Here is a 20,483-nt window from a genome sequence, read left to right as displayed (position 1 = left end):
CATATTTTTAAAGGAAGCGGCTAGTCTAGCTGTTACGGCACGTACGACATCTGGTCAGCAAAGGCATTCAGCATTCATGTTCGCATATTAACCGCAGTATGCAATACGTGGAGGGACAGACATTCTGCTTCAAGCACTCAAGATCCATCGTGAAACGTCACCATGCAGCATTGTGTCTCTTCCCGAAACGTCGCCGCACTTGTACTACATGCAGAGCAGCCAGTAAGCTTCGGCTTACGTATTCTCTCAAATTGTGTTTCAAGCTAAGTTGTAAATCTCAACTCTTCATTTCGTGCACAAGCCGCCTTTCCACATGCATGACGGCAGCTGAGGCACAGATGCTGTGGGTACTATAATACACAGGCCCTGGAGTGAAACTCCACGTACGCTTTGTCCATTTAAATGCGCGTATTCTCTGGTCAGGCGTCGTTACGAGGTCTGCTCCCGTTGCCAGGAAGCAGGGGCTTGATGAGGTGCAGCTGCAAATTTGCATGCGTTGGGCTCATTACGAAAGGAAAAGTCTCGCACCTCAGCTCCTAATCATCTCGCGAGGGAAACGTGTTATCCCCTAAACATTACGTGAAAACGTTGCAAGGCGAATCTTTTTAGTGGATATATAGGCTTCGCCCAGGTAGAACGTAGATGTTCTTTCATTTGTGCTCTCTGGACTGCTACGTTGCAATACGTATAACCATCTTAAACCACAGCCTCATCACATGACACGTCAAAATTCAACTGTCATTCAGAATGTTTTCGTGCTTGCAATCGTTGAAAATGATAGGCCTATGCACCTTTTCCTTAAGGTTTGTATTCGCTACTGGGATGTTTTCGCAATAATGAAAATGAAAATAATCCGCATGTTCATTCGAAGCATTAGAAAGCGTGGCGCTTGGATGTGCATACGTACAATAGTGCCATGGACGATCAAGAGAAATACTTACTCATCTGTTTCGCGTTGCTTCGACATATTTCAGCTCAACCAACACGCTCTCCTTCTTCTTCTTCTTCACTAACTGAGTGGGAGTTGTAACTTGGTGACTGCCCAAAAGGGCGCCTGCAGCTCCATTTCTGGTGAGTTTCGCCAATATGGCAGTGACTATCATACGTGACACTCTGTAGTGAGCATCACATGTACTATTGTGTTTTGTTTACACTTGTTGTTCTTTAGTAGCGGCTGGATATGCCACACGCTCTTCATCTTCTGTGTGCGTTTCAGGAGCAGTCATTTATTCGTGTAGGAAGTATGCAGGGCGTTCGCGAACAGACCGCACTCACGAAAGAAATTTTGAAGAGACTATACTGTATCAAAACTTCGGTATGCCAGACGATTTTAAGGAAAACCATTTTAACGAAAAATTTAACTACCTAAAAAAAAGGTTTGTCACCACCACCACCAACAACAAATAAATCGTGACTATGACATGGGGTGATTCACCGCTGGAGAGCAGTACACCACCCCATTACACGCGTAGATGTGACCAGACCGTAAGACTAGACCTGAGATTCTTCAAAAGTCCAACTTTGTCTGATGTTTCATACGGTGGCAGCACAGTGACCTAAAAATTTTTGTGACCTAAAAGAAAATTTTACCTAATTTCTCGACTTAAATAATATTTTAATGATGAGCCGCAGTGGTGGCGTTTGTGGATGAATTTTGTCCACCTGAGGGTTCTTTGACGTGCGCCGAAATCTACACACGCAGCACACCACATTTAACGTTCCTCGCGGAGGACGGCGCGTCTGAGCAACTTGTACCCTTCCACCAAGTTGCCACCGTCCTCGGCCGGGTTTTATCCCGTTCTCGGCTTAAAGCCACAGGAAATGTTAATAGAGCATCTCGATGACTTCATGTTGGCGCGATGAATACGCTCTTTGGATAGTTAGGCTTTGCTTATTATAATCAGTGATTTCCCCAGAAATTCACTGCTGGGGGGTGGGGGGTGCCGAGCTTTCAAGGGGGGGGGGCGGTATACTTGGTGAAGGTTCCACTTACGGAATTTTTCTTAAACACGGAAAGAATCGTGGCACAATTGTGATATATCTGCACAGCTTTCCCGTATTATTTGTACATGTTATTACGTTAGAACACGGTACATTAGAATATAGATTCATTATGAACGGCATTTCATCATTAAGGTCCATAATCGCACGACTGACAAAGAAAAAAGACTAGCACCTTGTCTCACGAAGCTCAATGAATACCTAGCAACCAAAGGTGAAAACCTTAGACGAAAAAAGCCGAATACCTTGCGCGATTGAGTTGGACGCAAATGGTTCTTGATGATCCACATTGAGTTCGCGTGCCTGCACGCATTTTTGCTCGCATATGTGCGCAATATATGCATTGAACAGTCACTTTCAAAAGATTTTGGACAAATGCATGGTACGATCATCTGCATGACTGTGGTCCTACAGCATAAGTTTGAAAGTACAGGATGTAATTCGCTGCGCCAGACTCACTACCAGAACGTGTTGGTGGCCGAGCTAGGTGGAGTCACCTGATAAATTTCAGGGGGGGGGGGGGGGTTGCAAACATGCAGGGAGGGTGTACACCCCCCCTGGGGGGTGTAGGGAAATCCCTGATTATAATGGCCAATAGAGAAAACGTAGTATGTAACATTCACTGAGTATCCTTAACCGCATTGTAAGAGATACAAAAACTTTAGGCCCATTCCTCTACCAGATACCTGTCGAAATGGCCGCTCGCCCTCTCACGGCCAGCGTCGGAACAAATCGGTAAACGATCAGCGAAAGTTACGCGTCGTACTTGCGTTAATAAATGACGCACATACCGCTGAACTTTCCTCACATCATTGGTGGACATTCTTTTTTCTTTTTTTTTTTTTTTGATTGCGTTACTGAGTAAAGGAAACAACATGACAAAGTTATTGTTCGCTCTGTGTATTTCGGAAACAGGAAGGGAAACGAATGTTTTTGCGAATTAGAACATGGTGTCTCTTTAAACGCATTAAACATTTTCAACAGACGCGAATGATAGGAGAGCACCAGAACTGTGTTATAGTCGATAGACATCACTGACATCCATGTCGGACTGCTTCATTGATAGCCTCCAGCAGTGAAAATCTTCTACCCGCAGAGCCCACACACAGAAAGAAGAATTCTATAGTGACACTACGTACGCATTGCAGTTCACGTGTCGCGCATTGTATTCTCTCAAAAATAATGTTTCTCTATGCGACGCGGAAGTTCCATCAAATTCATTTATAGTTTTGAGAAGTATGACATCATAGATTGCGCAGTCTGCGATGCGTCTTGCAGCATTGCACCCCGAAAGTCGATAATCGTCTCCTCATCTTAGCGGCTAGCAGACTTCCAACCACGTGATTCTGTTATTCAGTTATCAGTTTTAGAGAAGTAACGAAGTAGTGTTATTAAATTTAAATCTTGTGTGCAGTAAAACAACATTACTTACGTGTCAAATTTCTTGTAAAAAAGTCCCAGAAGCGCTCGACCATCGTCTTATATTGCGGTCACTAGCAGAAAAACATACGAGTCTCGCAACACTGGGTGGCGAACGCCGCCGTCTTGATTTTTGTTCGCTTATATGTTTGTCCAGTGTCGCTCGTCGGTTGTGCTGTGTTGCTTTACAGTCTTTGCTGCCGCATTCTCGATCCAATTTATTCTCTATGGAAGTTTGTCCTTTTCTTTTTATTTTGTCACAGTTTGTAAACTGGGCTCAACCTATATACCGGTGGGACCTTTATTCCCGCTTATGCGGTGATTTAATACAACGATTTCGTCAATGTAGTGTTCCTATTTCCCAGATATCAATATTTACAACACAATTTGTTCTTTACACTTTTCACTTACTCATGCTGAAGATAGCGTACCACCCCCTGTGGATCAGTAGATGGCGTGTCCACCTGCTATAGGTTCGAACCCGGCTGAGGACGCCAGCACTTGGTGGTGGGGTACACGTTTCCAAGACACTGAGTCTACGGCCATTGAATACGTGTTCCGTGTGCTGATATTTGGGTGCCTTATTTTCGGCTGATATTTCATGCAAAATCCACTGTGGTGTCGCTCACGGCCACGAACTACGATTATCGAGCCTTTAAGATATTGTCACTATTGCGTCTCAATGTCGCTGCCAGATTAATGGTCTAAAAGTGTCGCGAGGCAATGCACGAGCCGTCGTCGATTCATCCGCCATCTTGAAAACGACATTAGTGTCCGTACGCGCTGCTGCTGCTAGAGAAGTGAATAGGAATGAAACAACTTTACGCGGATATATCGAACTGATTAGGTTCGCACCTTCTTACCTTCAGTTCGCCGACCTGGTGAATACGAATTGGAAGTTTTGGTGCAAATTGCCCAGACACGTCGACGTTTACTAGGGAAGTTGAATGCGGTAAGCCGTGTGCTGAGATGTCAGTGCCCGTTAAAGAACGCTCAGGTGCAAAATTAAGGTGGTCGTGCACCCTCCAACCTTATTTCTCCAAATACGCACTACAGGGGGATACAGTTACGACCTTGTTATGTTCCTGTCACGCATTACTATGTTTCACCGTGCACTTAGCTTGAATGTGAAATATTAGCCCGGCTTCTGGGCTAATCATAGCTGACCAAAAATATTGCAGCACTTAATGGGATGGGAATTTTCGTTTGAGGCATCTTTATTCTGTGAGTAAATCACAAAAGCGAACGAAGCCCAAAATGAGATTTTCTTTTTCATCATCTGAGCGTTGGGGGAACGTTCTTCAGGCCGACGCCGAAAATCTAGCATCCGATTGAACATTAGAAATTACTCAAGCCTACTAGCCAGGACATATTTCACGCAAACTAAATAGTAATGCACTCTAAATAGTGTACTAGTGTTGACGTTCAATAAATTTCCTCAAACAAACAATCATTATTTAAAAATGCATGGACAATGCCATCAAAGCTGAATGCTGTAGTACTCGCTTAGTTCATGCAGGGACTCACCACTGTGGCGTCACTCATGATCATAGTTTATATCATCGCGACTGTTTATCACCCACCATAGTTCATCATTCACCGGCCATTGACATCATTCATTTGTCAACGAAGTTTCAATTTCATCTCCACAGGAATTCTTCTTGATATAGCAATCAATATAAAATAGCTTAGTCCGGGGACCGGCATAACGATGCATACACGAAAGAGCTGCAGTACTAGTACGTACTTTTACCGCGTACTCTGCCCTTGGGAAGGAAACCACGTCGCATGCTCCCTCTCGGCTTAATTCATGTTGGAATCCCTCTGTCTTTCGTAGAACGTCTTTCATTGGTATTCTCAACGAAGCGTCTCATTTTGGACGAAAGAATCGTACGTCATAATTAGGCTAATGTATGAGGGCTGTGTGTCCTGCGCACGCGAAGAATATGCCTCCGCCACTGTCGCGTGCAAAAGAAAAAAAAAAAAAACAAGCAAACGAACAAATACAACACAGCATGGGGGGCCAACGCGACGCTCTTCGCAATTAATCTTTACAATGTGAAGCACGCCTCTCCGTGAATATTTTATGGATGCATGAAAAGCAGACCCAGAGCATTCCGCCGCTCATATCTCAAACTGCCCACACATAATCAACTGATACGTGGCTGGAGCACCACTGTCGTGGTAGTGTTGTTTTATTGACCGCCTTCGCCGTTTATGCTTTTTTTGTCGTGCGTATAAGGATTACTACAGACAGCTGACAGCGGACTTTTTTTTTCGCCCTTAGCGGCTACTCTCTTGCCTAAATTCCTCCACGTCCATGGGGGTGACCCGTCTTTCAAGTAAAGAACCTTGTCATTTTAAATTCGCATTCTTCTCAGTCCTCTTTCCCGCACTCTTCAAGGAGAACATAACGCCGTGAAGTTCTCGTTCTGGTATGAGTTCGCTCTCGCTTTCTTCATTGATGTGAAGAAGGCATACGACTCGGTAACGTACTCGGCATGTTTCGCTGCGCTCGAAGCAGCTCGAGTCACTGGCCGCCTGCTGGGATACCTATGTGACTTTCTATCCAACAGAACGTTTGACGTCTCCGTCCGCGGGTGTATTAGCTCTGTGAAGAAGTTTGAGCGAGGAGTCCCACAAGGCATTGTTCTATCACCTATACTATTCAACCTAATCATGGCCTGGGTTCATCGAGGAATCCGCCCTACACCGTACGCCCTTCATCTCACGATCTACTCGGACGACGTCTGCCTCCGCATCGTGGGAACGGACAAGGAGAAAGTTCGTGACACAGCTGATATTGCCTCGAACGGGCTCAATGCAGCGATGCTTGCGAGAGGGCTGGAAGCGTCGCCAGAGAAGTCAAAATGCATGGTCTGCATTCCCCGTGGAAAGTACGTGGGCAAGGACTTCCCAAGCCTCAGCATTAACAACACTCCCATCCCAAGGTGCGCGTCATGTAAATATCTTGGTGTCACCATCGATAGCACACTACGCTGGTCTAAGCAAGTGAACGAGACTATCTGCAAGGGAAAGAAAACGCTCAACCTGCTTCGCAGAATCAGCGGGAAATCATGGGGCTGCAATGCGCGGTCATTGCTCACCCTTCACAAAGCCCTGATCTTGTCACGCATTCTCTACGTGGCGCCATACGTAGACCTCGCGCCTGCACAATGGCAGGCCCTTGAGCGCCTTCATTGCGCCGGAATAAGAACTGCGCTTGGTCTCCCAACCTTCTCTAGGGTCACCCAAACGTACCTGGAAGCTAAGGAAAAGCCTGTTAGTGTCCGCTTTGAGCTCAAAGGACTCCAGTTTCTGGATAATGAATCAACATCTATCAACAAGCATTCCCTCTTCACCGACCTCGAACACTGGGGACACATATCCCTAGGACGCCTGGCTAGTGCCACCAGCTCTCTAGCCAACAGGGGGACTCTTCCTCGGCTCCCAGCTAGTCCACCTAAGCCAACGTGGCGGGAGTTCGTGCCCGCAGCAACGCTTCACATCCCGGGTCTACGGAAGAAGAGCGAGTCCAGCCCCCTGGTGGCCAGGATGGCGGCTGAGAACCTGATAAGCGACGTCTATCACACACGTACTCTGGTGTTCATGGATGGCTCCATTGACCACCGTTCCGAGAGCGCTACCAGTGTGTACTACATCCCGTCAATGAACATGGCCTGGCAAGGGAAATCAGTTCGTTACCCAATCTCATCTACGACGGCCGAACTCGTGGCCTTGTTACACGCAGCAGCTGCGGTTTAAGTCATGATAGAAAACAACGAAATTGCACACCGGCTTGACGCAACAAATAACAATTTTAATGCAGACGTTTCGTCTCCCATGCGGGGGACATCATCAGTGAAAACTGATGATGTCCCCCGCATGGGAGACGAAACGTCTGCATTAAAATTGTTATTTGTTGCGTCAAGCCGGTGTGCAATTTCGTTGTTTTCTATCATGACTTCTCCTGGCTTCTGGAATATTTTTGCGGTTTAAGTCACCGGAATTACTAAGGCTGTTTTGCTTACGGACTCCAGAAGTGCCCTCAACAACGTGATGAACCCCATGTGTGGTAGCATCCTAGCCCGATGTATAAGGAGGTCGTGTGCCCAGCATAGGCTAACCGGAGGTGAGCTTACGCTCCAATGGATCCCGTCTCATGTCGGCATCAGAGGCAACGAACGAGCGGACCAGCTAGCTTCCTCAGCACACCACAGCTGCAGCCCATCCTTACCAGTCCCGGCCGACACTGACAGGCACATGGTCGTCAAACAGCTAGTTGAGGTGCGTCATCCTGGCATACAGGACATCATGCGGAATCACCGACCCTCTCTTCCCACGAAAGATCTTGTGTGATCCCTGTGGTATGCAGACAATGCTCCATCGATTACGCACGGGATCTGCGTTCACGAACTCGCAACTGTTCAAGATCGGCTCCAGAGAGGACTCCAGTTGTGGACACTGTAATCATCCGGAGACTATCGCGCATATCCCCACAGAATGCCGTGCATACCATACGTACTATGCGGGAAACTCATCTTCCCCACGCCAGGCCTGGCATACTGACGGACGTCCTTTTCCCCGAAGGTTCGTGTGCGGAACGACTTTAGAAAACTCGCGGCCTCGAGTGCTTTCTTCAAGAAACGGGCCTAGCGGAAAGACCACTCTAGTGCACCTCTCACCTACAGTGTGACTCCGTCCCCTCAGTATCGGTTATCCTGCCTATGCATCACTATGAAGTCCTCAAAACCCCTCTCCCCCTTTCCTTTTTTTTTTTTTTTGGCTATAGTCGTGACGACGCCCACTTGAGTGCGGCCAACAATGGCAAGCTATACCTCGACCCCCCTCCCCCTCTGGTTTAAAGGGACCGTCGCATCCGTCACGGTCGATTCCGAAACTCTAGTGCCGTTTTGCTCCGCATTCGTCACTGCTATTAACGCCGAAAATCCGACGCGAATTAGTGGAGTTGTTCCTGTGCAGTTTGATGCAACGCATCGCAAGAGCAGACGACGGACGTTGAGGGTATATTCTGGAGTTCCCTCTCTCGAAACGTCACACGGACAAGTCCAATCAGTGAGCTCCCTTTGGTGCGAACAAGTCCAATCAGGGGCGACTGGAGGGCCCTTGCCGTTGCCCTTGACGACCGATCGGCAGGCGCGATGGACGGCGTCTGCTGTTTGCTGCTCGCGGAGAGTCTGTCATCGGCTTGTGGAATGTTGTTTCTGGTTACCGTCGAACGTGTTGGTGCAGCCAGGTGCGTAACACCGCGTTCCACGCAACATGATCACGTCAGAACTCATAGCGGTAAGAAAGTATTTTCACTTTTAGTATATTGCGGCGCGAACGTGAAGCAGACAACATCGGTCGGAGACAATCGCCTGCGCTGCGCTTCCATTCGTGTGCATGGCTGACGTCATAATGGTGTTACTATCGCTGGTGCTTGCTTAGCTGCAGAGGGAATGCGAATCTTTAAAACTCGTTTGTTTAATATGTGGACTGTTTTCGGAAGAGAAACTTGACCAAGATGACTGCGAAGCGGCTACGAACATTACCGTACAGGTTTCACACACAAGTTTCCGGATGAGATAGTCCCTTGAAGAGTGCAGCTATGTTAAGTTTCACGCGAAGGCGTATACGCCTTACGCTTTCCACAAATCAGGAGTGACAACGGTATCATCTGTATAATGGTTGTCCTTCCGCGTGTTATGTGGTGAAGTTCTGTTCTAAGATCGCGTGTTTCCCCTTACACTCTTACAACAGAGCTTCACCACGTAGCACGCTAAAGGTCAACCATTGTACACAGTGATACCGTTAGCACTCTTGCTTTGTGGAAATCGCGGGGCGCACGCCTTTTTGTGACAATTAACATATCTGCATAAGTCACAAAAAGGCGTTCGCCTCCTGTTTTCAACAAACGAGGGGGCTTAATCACTTCCATCGTTCGCGAGCCAACGAGGGGCGGAGCTCTCGTTAACACGAACACGTGACACGTTTCACGTGACACGCTTTTTTCGTTAATGGCACAAAGGCGTAACCTCTTGCTCGCGTAACGACCGACGGTGTCGTCTGCCTAACGAATGTGTTCACGTGCTCACAGGCTTCATCGACTACGTACATGGCTCATGATCTAACGAAGCGCGAGGCACTCGGGAACTCGAGCACGTGGTGTATGACGCGTTCTTTTCGTTAAAGTGACAGGGGCGTAATCTCTCGGTCCAGTTACGATCGGATGAGATCGTTTGCCTAACGACTGGGTCTACCCACTCGTTAGAATGTGAAACATCTTCATTTGGAGATGCAGAAACGGAATTTCTGCAGAAACGAACATGTATTGCTCCACGACTGTGTACAAAATGACATGCTCCCCCTTTCATCGTATTTACACCAGTGGTTACATGAGGGCTGTGAGATATTCTCGAGAAGATGGAGATGAAGACGAGAAAGAAGACGAGGAAGTGACAACGACAAGCCATAGACAAGCCATAGACAAACCATGCGAGCAATTCAAATATAATTCAAACAAACTTAAACAACCTCATTGGTCGAAAAGATCGCAGCCTCGTTGGCAGCTGTAGTTCGTTCAGGGCGGTGACATCACAACACGCAAGGGCTCGTTACGAGCACGATAGCCTCAACGAAGAAGCTAAACGAGGAGCAGAGATTGTGCCACAGGAAAGCGTCGATAAGTTTATTCGTTTCGTTATTCCTAACGACTCGCTGACGTTGAAGCTGCCCAAGAAAGATGGCGGAGGGATTCTTCGCTTGAGCGACCACACAAGCGGCTAACTGTGCCCCATGGACGTGATGGCGTCAGGATGCCTTTCAACTGGACGAGACAGATTTTGTAAAGCTCTTCCGTCCGCCAAGGACCGCTCTCCGCACCGTTTGTGAGGACTTGCGACCGTGTACTTAACTCCGTCTTGATAGCTACGAGTGTTATGATGAACAACAAAGGCGAAATGCATGCATATATAGTAGTGTTCGAATTGTTCTCTTTAATAGTACATTGCGGACATAGTGTTGATGTAGGAATGAACGCGAAGAGCAAAGGATTCTGTGGATTTCTAGCTGAGGTCGATCGTCTTGAATAGTTCCATAACATTCTCTTGCTTCGCGGTGCTAACACGGAATTAAAACAGTTCACTAACGTTCTGTTCAAGCTCACTAGAAAAACGTTGCACTGCGAATTTATTTTATTTTAGGCGTCAGGATGCCTTTCAACTGGACCAGATAGATTTTGTAAAGTTTTTCCGTCCGGGAAGAAATGCTGTTCGCACTGTTTATGAAGCCCGACAGTAAGGCTGCGTGTTGTACTTCCATGCTTGCAGGAAAAAAATACATAAAGTTAATGAAATAAGTGTACACGTTGAGGAGAATGGGCTATAATGGGCAGCCTCCTCCTCTTTCTTCTTTTGATACTTCTGATACCACTACGTCTTCCCTTTCTGGTCTCGGACTCCCACGTGCCCTAGAACTCAGCACACACTAGTTCTCGTATCATACTTAAGGCGGTGCATCACCACCGACGGTCTATGGGAATCCCCATACATTTTTCAACTCCCGTAGCGCCGCGAAAATTTGGTTGATCTCCGTGCAACTGCTTTTAAATGGAAGACGATGCTTAGATCTAGTGCGTGATCGAAGCAGATTTTGCGTTTTAGACTCAGAAATTTTTATATCGTCGTCGAAAGGTTTGGGAAAAGCTATATTTCGAGATTCCGCTCTCTTACAAAATAGAGCCGCCCAAAATCGATAATCTGGCTCGATCACGCACTAGAAAAACATATCAAGAACCAATACCAGTAAAAAGATTTCATCTATGTTAAGCCGTTGACTCGGCACACGGGTTTTTGTCAGGTATGGTCATCCGTGGAGAACGCCGCTTCAGAATGGGCAGCGCAGTGCTGCCATCTCCCATCGAGTGTGTCGTCACAAGCAACAACAATTTGACCGCTGGAAATGCAATACCGCTGCACGTGGCCGGAAGACGACGAGGCCGACGTTGACCATGACGCGGGAGCACGAGCACGGGCAGCGTAGCCCAGCCCCAAATTTTGTTTATTGTTTGTTCAACGATGCTCATTTTCTGGGGGAACAGTAGATGAAACTTATTTGTCTTGGAATTCCCAGTCGCAGCCACAGAAATGTGGAAGGATCATGCTCTAAAAAAAATAGTGGCGCTGGATAGGTTATACAGTGAAATCTTTTCTTTTACACTGGATGCCGGAAACCTGACAGCGCTTTTAGCACTCATCCAGTAGGATGTCAACGGGAAGGGGGAACAACTTTACAATAGTTATTTGAACCGCACTGGGAATCACCTCGTCCCATGACGTGGTTAGGAGCGCGGATCAAGTGCGGTCCCCTAGACTCTAAGCATTTGGAATTTCGGGCGGCGGATGAAGCTGGTTGGAGCAGATTTCAGACACGTCCATATCGTTTAGTGTACAATAAGGTACAGCGGACAATTTGCTGGGCAAGTGTGCAGATATGCTTCGGCTGAGAAAAGTTATTCAGGATCGGTAGGCTATAACATGCCGACACCAACTTGTTTCAACCGCGTCGTGTCCAACCTAGGTTTTCTTGTGCTACGAGAGATTTCGTTTATTATATGCGCAAGCGTTGCAGAAATCACTCGAAACGACTGGTGACTAACCCTTCGCCCGACAACAACACAGCACGAAACAGCAACAGATCGACGAAGAAGTTCAGGAGACAGCTGGACAGCCTGTGCGCATTCAAAAGCCGCGCCACTAATTGTTCCGTCTGGCTGAGCGCGATATCCGTGTTTACAGTATTGGACTTGGTGAGCACGAGCGGTCATATGTTTGCACAAGATTTCGCTCGACCCGTCGCGCGCCAAGAGAAAACAAAAATAACACAAAAAGAAGACGTTACATCAGCGGTACTGCATTTCCAAGCAAGCGCCAAAATGTTGTGAAGCGCTGACTGCGGAAACCATTTCGCTCGCTGCGCCATCCCTCGACTGTAGACGACGAAGTGCCGGCTATGATGCACCACCTTAAAACCATCCTCAGCAGACACCATCGTCAGGGCAGGAAAATGATTTACAATTTTTTGCGTATTGCTCTACGATTATCCTTAGAGTGACGTACTTGTTTGTTCATTATTTTCACACGACTAGCGAGCCATATATTGAGACGGGAAGAAAAAGAAGATGATGAACGACCATGAGAACGAACATCGGAACGCAACGAGCATGTATGAGAGCACGAGAATGCGAGCTATCGGAACAAATGAAACAGTCCTATTGGTCGGAGAAGATGAAGCCTCGCCGCCAGCCTGCTCTTTGCTCAGGGCGGTGACATCACAACACGTCAGCGCTCGCAACGTGCACAATAACCACAAAGAAGAAGCTTCACGAGGAGTACAGATTGTGACCATAGCAAAGCATAGATAAAGTTGCTCGTTTCGTTAGCCTGAGCGACTCGTTCCGCTGTCTCGTGCCGTTAAGTTGAACGTGTGAAACGATTAAGCCCCCAGGAGAGAGTACGATGTCATTCGGGATGATGGTTGACTAGCTGCGTGCTATGCGGTGAAGTTCTGTTCTGCACTTAGGTCTCGTCCGTTTCGTTCATCCTGTACATACCTATCACCCCTTCACCTTCGTTTTTTCCTATAGTCGTGACGATGCCCACTCTCCTGTGGCCAGCAACGGCAAGCGTATTTCGACATTACCCTCCCCCCCTTTTTTTTCAGAGCCATTCTCGACATTACCCCCGCCCTGTACTGCTTGCAGTTCGGTTGTCTGGAATCAGCACCCCGTGGGTTATCCCATCTCAAATCTCGAGGTGTTGCACGATCATTTATTTCGAATAAGAAACACGTGCAGCGTATGGCCCGCCTTTAATAAAGTATTGAATCAACATTTTCGATGGCAATCAAGGAAATATGGGCTGCAGAACTATGGACAGGCCATTTCAGACAACCGTGTCGCGAGCAGTACATGCAAGTGAGCTCAAAACGTAACACAGAATGACCGCGGAACGAAAGACGGTCTTTGATCACTCAACCGCCTCTAGAGCATCTGTCCTATATCCATCCCTCTTTGACGTGCCTAAATAGTGCAGAAAATTTGGAAAACTTGACATGAAGTACGGGTCTCCACGGAGTCATCGCAAATGATGCGATTCATCCAAACGATAGCTATATAGCTGCAGACCAACAGTGGAACGCATATGACACCAAACCACTCCATGCAACTCGTTCCCGGGCCCTTTTCCGCAGAACGTAATTATGGCCGCAGGAATAACCCGGTCCTTTTGTAAGGCTACCGTGCGGGCTAATGCGTGCTTGCAGCTGTGTTTGAAGCTGCCCAGAGTGCGACTGAAGCTTAGTGTTAGTGGGCATGCAGGTGCTTTAGGGTGTGTGTTACGCAAGCCAGGTGGTTGAAACGCTCAGAAAGTCACATCAAATTTCACGACAAACTGGAAGTGCACGGCTTCCAGCCACCCACATATAGCTACCACAAAGTGATATCCACCACAAGCAAGCATCATATCTCTGACGCACAGCGGCAGAATTCTGACATGCATTTTATGAGCGAAACGAAAAGGGGTCGAGCATTACGCAGGTCATCAGTTGTATCAGTTGTATTGGAGGCAATATCACCTCCAATTATCATGGCCATAACTCCTCCGACCTCAACCGAACGGTTAGTGCCTGGAGGTAATCACGGGTGCAAGAACGATGTTGAAAGCAACGAATGGGGGAACATGGAAGTTTTCGAATGCGTATAGCGAGAGTATGAGCATTCTAACATGGCGCCAGGAGCAACATTGATCAAAATGTTGCGAATATTGTTTGCACATGCATGTATTGTTGGGCGATAGTCATCCAAACACTATCGATAGTACGATCGATGGCTGAGATGACAGCTCATTGGAGTATCGACGAACTATGTGTTCAAAACTATTATATATCGATAGTTTCAGCTATCGATAGGAACCTGGACACAGTTCAAACCCGCTTGCTGCCAAAATGTGGAAGTCACTGCTCCCAGTTGTATTTTCAATCTGATCAAATACCTTTATTTATGGTTGCACAGTAGATATCTTTGAAATAGTTTCGCGCCGTTAGCATAAAAAAATACATAAAATGGAGGAGCGGTTCCGAAAAACGGACCGGAACTTCTGTCCTGCTTAAATCAAACAAAGCAGGAAAAGAGATTTCGTGGATAGTTGTACGCTATGCGTGTGGTTAATATTATTCAGAGCAACCGCATATGCTGTCCAACTATAACTAGTTTATGTTACTGTCACCGTTTTGCGGGTTTGTGGGAATTTGGGGCCACTATTCCTCCTTAGAATCGTAGCAGAACTTCATAGCAGTGTTTTGTGTGTCCTCCGAAGTTTAATATTTGTAATCTAATGTAATGTGACATGGCCTTCACATTTAATTTCCCGTGATCATGTCTTCCCCCCCCCCTCCCCCCGGAGAGAGGTATGTCAGTCACGAGCGAAATGCGATCATCGAACAGCATCGAAATGCGAAAAACGATAATTCAGAAGGTTTTGTTTTCGATGGAAATATGTTCACCGTTTGAATTGCCAGTATTTCCATGGGCGAAACGCGAACTTGTTGTTTCGTATTGTTGACTCTAGTTAAGAAACATTAGTATTTTTTTTAAATTCCTAGGCAACAAAGTATAGGGTGTATTCACAAGACGTCAAACGAACGCGTTTCACCCGTCATGGTGGTGGTCACATTTTCGTCGCAGGTACCGGTCGTTTGCTCGAAAACGAAGCCGAGAATGGGTTTTGAAATCCGCTCGCGTCCATCCCCTTCGTCATTGTCGTTCTCACGTTTCCTTTTACGAAGACTATGGTTGCCGCATTGAAAAATCGCGCAGTTTGTCATCTTTCAATGCCCCTACTCCGAAAAGTGACCACCAGCGGGAGGAGCTTACGCGCATGCCCCATCACAACGTGACGTAGGTGAATACACTCTATTGATAGTTTGCAGGAGCGAAACGCGAATTCAGAAGGTTTCATTTTCAAAAGAAACAAGCTAAAGTTTTACCTTCGGAGTGAATAAAGTATTGATAGTTTGCAGGCAGGAGCGAAACGCGAATTCAGAAGGTGTGCTGCATTGGCTTGGCTTAAGCGACGTGAAGCTCGGTGAAGTGCACCACGTATATATGTCATGATACTATCCATAGTCCGAAAAACTATCGCGATACAATTGAAATACCGGTTCACTCGATAGCTGAACAATCGATAGCCAGAAACTATCGATAGTACCGAATGTTTCGATAGTACCGCCCATCACTACATGCATGTACCTACATGGGCGGTAATCCTCGTTACAATACACCTGAAATTCAATGAAATACTGCACAATATCTTGTTACTGTGAAGAAGTGTGACACGTTGCAAAGTCTTTGCACGATCACATAGAAATTTAAGCACAAACGATGAACATACAATGAATAAACAGTTTCTCTTGTCATGTTACGAAACACTGTTGTAGATGTGTAGCTGTCAGCAAAAAAATAATATTAGGTTTTAGACATATTAAATGTTATACATATGTCCCTGAGGGGAAAATTAAAGATCACTTTGCGAACGTGCATCATTTCACGATGAACGTAATACTATCTCAAATAAGGCATTGGTACCGCAGAACCGTTTTACTGATATGCTTTATGGCTTGAAATGTACTTCGTATTATTACTGCAGGCAGCACGCAAGTTTGTTCATTACGAAGAGCATGATTTGAACTGTGTACTGGCTGCATAACATATGTGGCGTCGCCGCCAGCATAGTAACCACCAAACATGTTATGATGCGGTCACGATTATTTCACAGTTATGATGTGAGGAGATTCTATGCTGCTCAGTTTACAGTGGTGTCAACTTCATTTGTTCTTGGAGGACTTACTTTCATAAGGTGCTGTGAGGCGACATGCGTACACTATTGTTTTGCTACATGTGCGATCCGGTTCAAATGGCTGAAGACGTGGAATCGCAGAATCAATCGCTGGAAAAAACATCTGCTACAAACTGCCAGTTCAGAAAAAAAAGAAAAAAATGTAGCCCATGCATACTTGTGCATGGGCACAAGTGGCCTTTTATGGCGCGTGCCGCACGCGGTCATTCCAAAAATATACAAGGAAACAAACGGCTGCGTGCGGAAAGCTGCGCGTTCAACGGCACAGGGCTCTAAAACATTTACGCAACCTCGCTAACTAAAGCGCCACCGCGCCATGCGAACTTGGTTGACCAACACTGATCAATCTTTGGATAGCCTTTTGCGACCTCCTGGCATTTCTCCCAGACTGCGCGCTGTGCAATACTAAACTCTTACTAATATATGAGGTACACACTATCTAACCGCTCCTGTTTCAGGCGTCCCCGCACCTTATGATTCTAAACTCTTGTCAGCTTTCGAGTCTTCTTTTTCAGGAATAAGTAGCGAACCTCTCTGTAGTTGCAACTTCGGCACATGAACGGCAGTAAAACGACGACTGTGCGAAGAAAGTATTTAATTAGCTGCCAAAGAAAAAAAGAAAAAAGAAAACCCAAAGGGAAGCCGTGTTCTATCCAAGTCATGTTTCGCAATCGTGCCTTGATGCTTCTCAGCTTATTCTTTCTTCATTTCGCTCTTGCTAAATATAGCGCTGCGGTTGTCCCGTACCATAGCCGAGGAAGCAAAAGCTGTGATTTGTGGTCAATCTTTTCACCGACCTGATTCACGAAAGTGCGGAAAACTTACTCGAGGATGGGGTAAAGCACGTACGTTGTACTTTTTTTTCTGAAAGCACACGTGACTTGCTGAAGTCTGGAGCTCCGGTCTACAAAAATTTTGACGGTAAAGCTCAGTGGTGGTGGAGGTAAGAAGAAAAAAACGTTGGCTCTGGTACGATACAGGGCGTTTTTGTTTATCGTTCCCAGATTTTTGTAAAGAAGCCATGAGTGCAGCGTAGATGTCGTTTCTGAATATAATGGGCACTAAATAACGCGTTCTGGAGTAGCTAGACCCGAATAGTTTCGGACTAACATCTCTATTTTTTCTCTTTTACCAATCAATCAATCAATCGTTTCTGCAGTTGAGTTATACGGCCAGGTGGACATCGTCTCGAAAAAAGTATGTAAATACAAGATGACTAATTACCTAAAATTCATTAATTAACTCTAACTACAGGATTTCGGCCAAAAGCGAGGTAGCAGAATGGGAGACAATCCTCGCTAAAAGCCTTTCCACGTTTAAAACGCGCACGTGCGTTGAAATATCCATCCCCAAATTTTTATATGCAAATGAGCGGAAACCTCGGGGACCGGGAGCGCAGGGAGACCAGAGCTCATTTCACGTCATAGGGCCATGTGCTTTGGAGCGATGGAGATGGTTGGAGTAGCTGATCAACCGCTTTCCGACCCAGATAAACTTCCGTCGGCGAAGGTGATGTGCTCCTGAGCCGCGCTGTTTCGGTTTCGGATAGCGAAACCATTTGGATAGCGAACTTCAGCGATAGATATTTCAGGGCACGGACTCGTTTCTCAATTTGTAAAAGACAGACTGGCTTTCAACGATGATTGTCTCCCATTCTGCTTTCTCGCTGTGCTGAAAATTCCCTAAAGAGTTAATTAATGAATTGTAGGTAATTATTCATCTTGTAGTGAAAAAGTCTCTTCGAGAGGATATCCGCCTGGCCGTATAACTCAACTGCGAAAACGACATCTATGCTACTCTCATAGCTTTTTTAAATAAAAGTTCTGTAAAGGATAAAAGAAAACGCCCCGTATACTATACCGAGGATCACAAGTAATATAATGAGTGCAGAGAGCGCAGGCCGGCGACTTCGATACAGACGATCAATCCCTGAAAACAGCAGAAAAAAAAGTTCAGATCTATCTTGCGAAGCATAAAGCTGCCGTCGAGCCGCACCGAGTGGAGAGTCCCTGACTTCTGTTAAGGCAATTGCGTTTAATGTAGATTCCCTGACCTAAGCGCGCACGCTCTCACTCCCTCTCTTTGCTAGTAGGCCTTGGAGGGTGGTTTCTGACGAGGCACACTTAAGGGTCATTGAGAATAAGCGCTTGGTAGCTACCATCTGTTGCACTAACGAACGGTGCTGCGCTGTCAATGAGAAAAAGGAGGTTCCCAAGAAGGAAAGAGACAGGTAGCGAAGGACGTTAATGTCTCAGCCCATTGATACCTTTAATGTTCCGTGCTTCAGGAGCGGTCAACGACGATGCCGAGTGAGCGGTAGGTGTTTCTGAGGCGAGGGTGGTTTTCGTACTGGATTGTCGTAAGGCGTTTGCGCGTTAATGGCAGTACAGTTGTCTTTTCAAAAACGTCCATTCCCCTCTCTGCCAAGCAGTCCCTATGACGAAGACACCATCCTGTATCCGCCGTTGTGGAGCAGACGATATTTTGCCGTTTACCATAGCGCAAAATCGTCTGTACACAGGGTGGTGTGAATGCGACGGAAACACAGGGAAGGACGAGTAGACTGAATTGATAGGAACGGCTGAAGATTCCTCCTCGAGAGAACGCCTGCCGAGCGGGTGTGTTCGCGTGTTTCTTGGCTAGAGTGACCCGATTTACGCTATAGCAGGTAGCCTGCAAGCCATATTGAAGCCCTGTCTCCAATGCCCGTGGTGTCTAGTGCGTGGGACACGTGATATAGTGAACGACCGTCTAGGGGCTTAACAGTGGGTGCATGTTGACTGTAGCCACTAGCGTACGAAAATAGAAAAAAGAAATATGGACGGAAATACAAGAAACAAGACGGGACACATCGCTGATCCAGCGGTATGCCCCGTCTTTCTTCTTTTTCTGTCCATGTTGTTTGGGACACTCATGGCTACGGTCTGCTGGGGGGGGGGGGGGATATGTTTAATAGAAAGAAAACTTTAGGAAGATCCATCGGTGGATCCTTTGGAAATGCGTTAGCATAAGCCTTTGGTTCGTTCTTTAGCTTTCCTCCTTTTTCTTTTGCTTCTTTCTTTTTCTTTTTTTAGTTCATTTTTTCCTTCCACCTTTCGCTTTCTAGCAGAAGCCCTTGATAACTCGCATAACTACCGGCGTCGGGAACTTGGCGCCCCCATCGCCCGGCAGCAGCCGCACTAGCCCCCTCCTGCACTCACGGTTGGATCGCCGCAGGAGGGAGACCCCCACGTATAGCTGTGCGTGGCTGTCCCGTGTCTGGGGAAAGGGGGATCCTGGCAGTTGAGTGGACCTGGAGGTCGGTTTGGACCCTTCGGGGCCCCTCCGGGAAAACAACACACTGCTTTGGCCCCTGCTTCCCATAGACGGGTGGTCCTGGAAGGCCCGGCCAGGACTCTTCAGCTAGTCGCCATCTCTTTCTTCATTTCCTTTTTCTCTCTCTCCTTCCGCGCACTTCTTCCTTTTTTCACCTTCTTTGGCGGCAAGGGTCAACCTTGGGCAGTACTTCTTCCCTAGAAAACTGCACTCGGGTATAGTGCAGAGGCAGTGTTAACGTGTGGGCCACGTTCCCTTGTTGGGCTCCATGGTGGGTGACACACTTCTGCACCGAATCACTTCCCCCACTTTATGGATAACTCAAACCCTAAAAAACATGATCGGCGCCACAAAAGGCACCGCACCGAAGTGCAAACATTGCAGTTTTTTAGTTCCTCTCCAGAACCGTGGTTCCCAAAGATACTGATCCTTCATGCTGAAGATGAGACAAAACCACTAGCTACTGTCTCTCCCTTTCTCGTCGCTAAAACTCTAGAACAAAATTGAGAACTGGTGATATCCACATTGAGGTCCAGAACAGGCAGCAGAGCTCAGCACTATTGTCAGTAAAACAAATTGGTAATATTCCAGTTTCAGTGACTCCACACCGCACACTCAACACAGTCCGAGGCGTTATATCTACTGAGGAGCTACTGCAGTGCTCCGAAACAGAGATCGAGGAGGGTTTAAAAGACCAAGGGGTGATCAGTGCCAAACGGGTATCCATCCGCAGGGAAAACAAAGAAATACCAACCAGGCACATCACCTTATCCTTCCAATTGCACACGCTTCCCACAGAAATAAAGGCTGGGTATGTAAACTGCCATATCCGAC

Source organism: Ornithodoros turicata, chromosome 1 (assembly GCF_037126465.1).
Source record: "Ornithodoros turicata isolate Travis chromosome 1, ASM3712646v1, whole genome shotgun sequence".
Taxonomy (NCBI): domain Eukaryota; kingdom Metazoa; phylum Arthropoda; class Arachnida; order Ixodida; family Argasidae; genus Ornithodoros; species Ornithodoros turicata.
Note: the sequence above shows the minus strand (reverse complement) of the source record.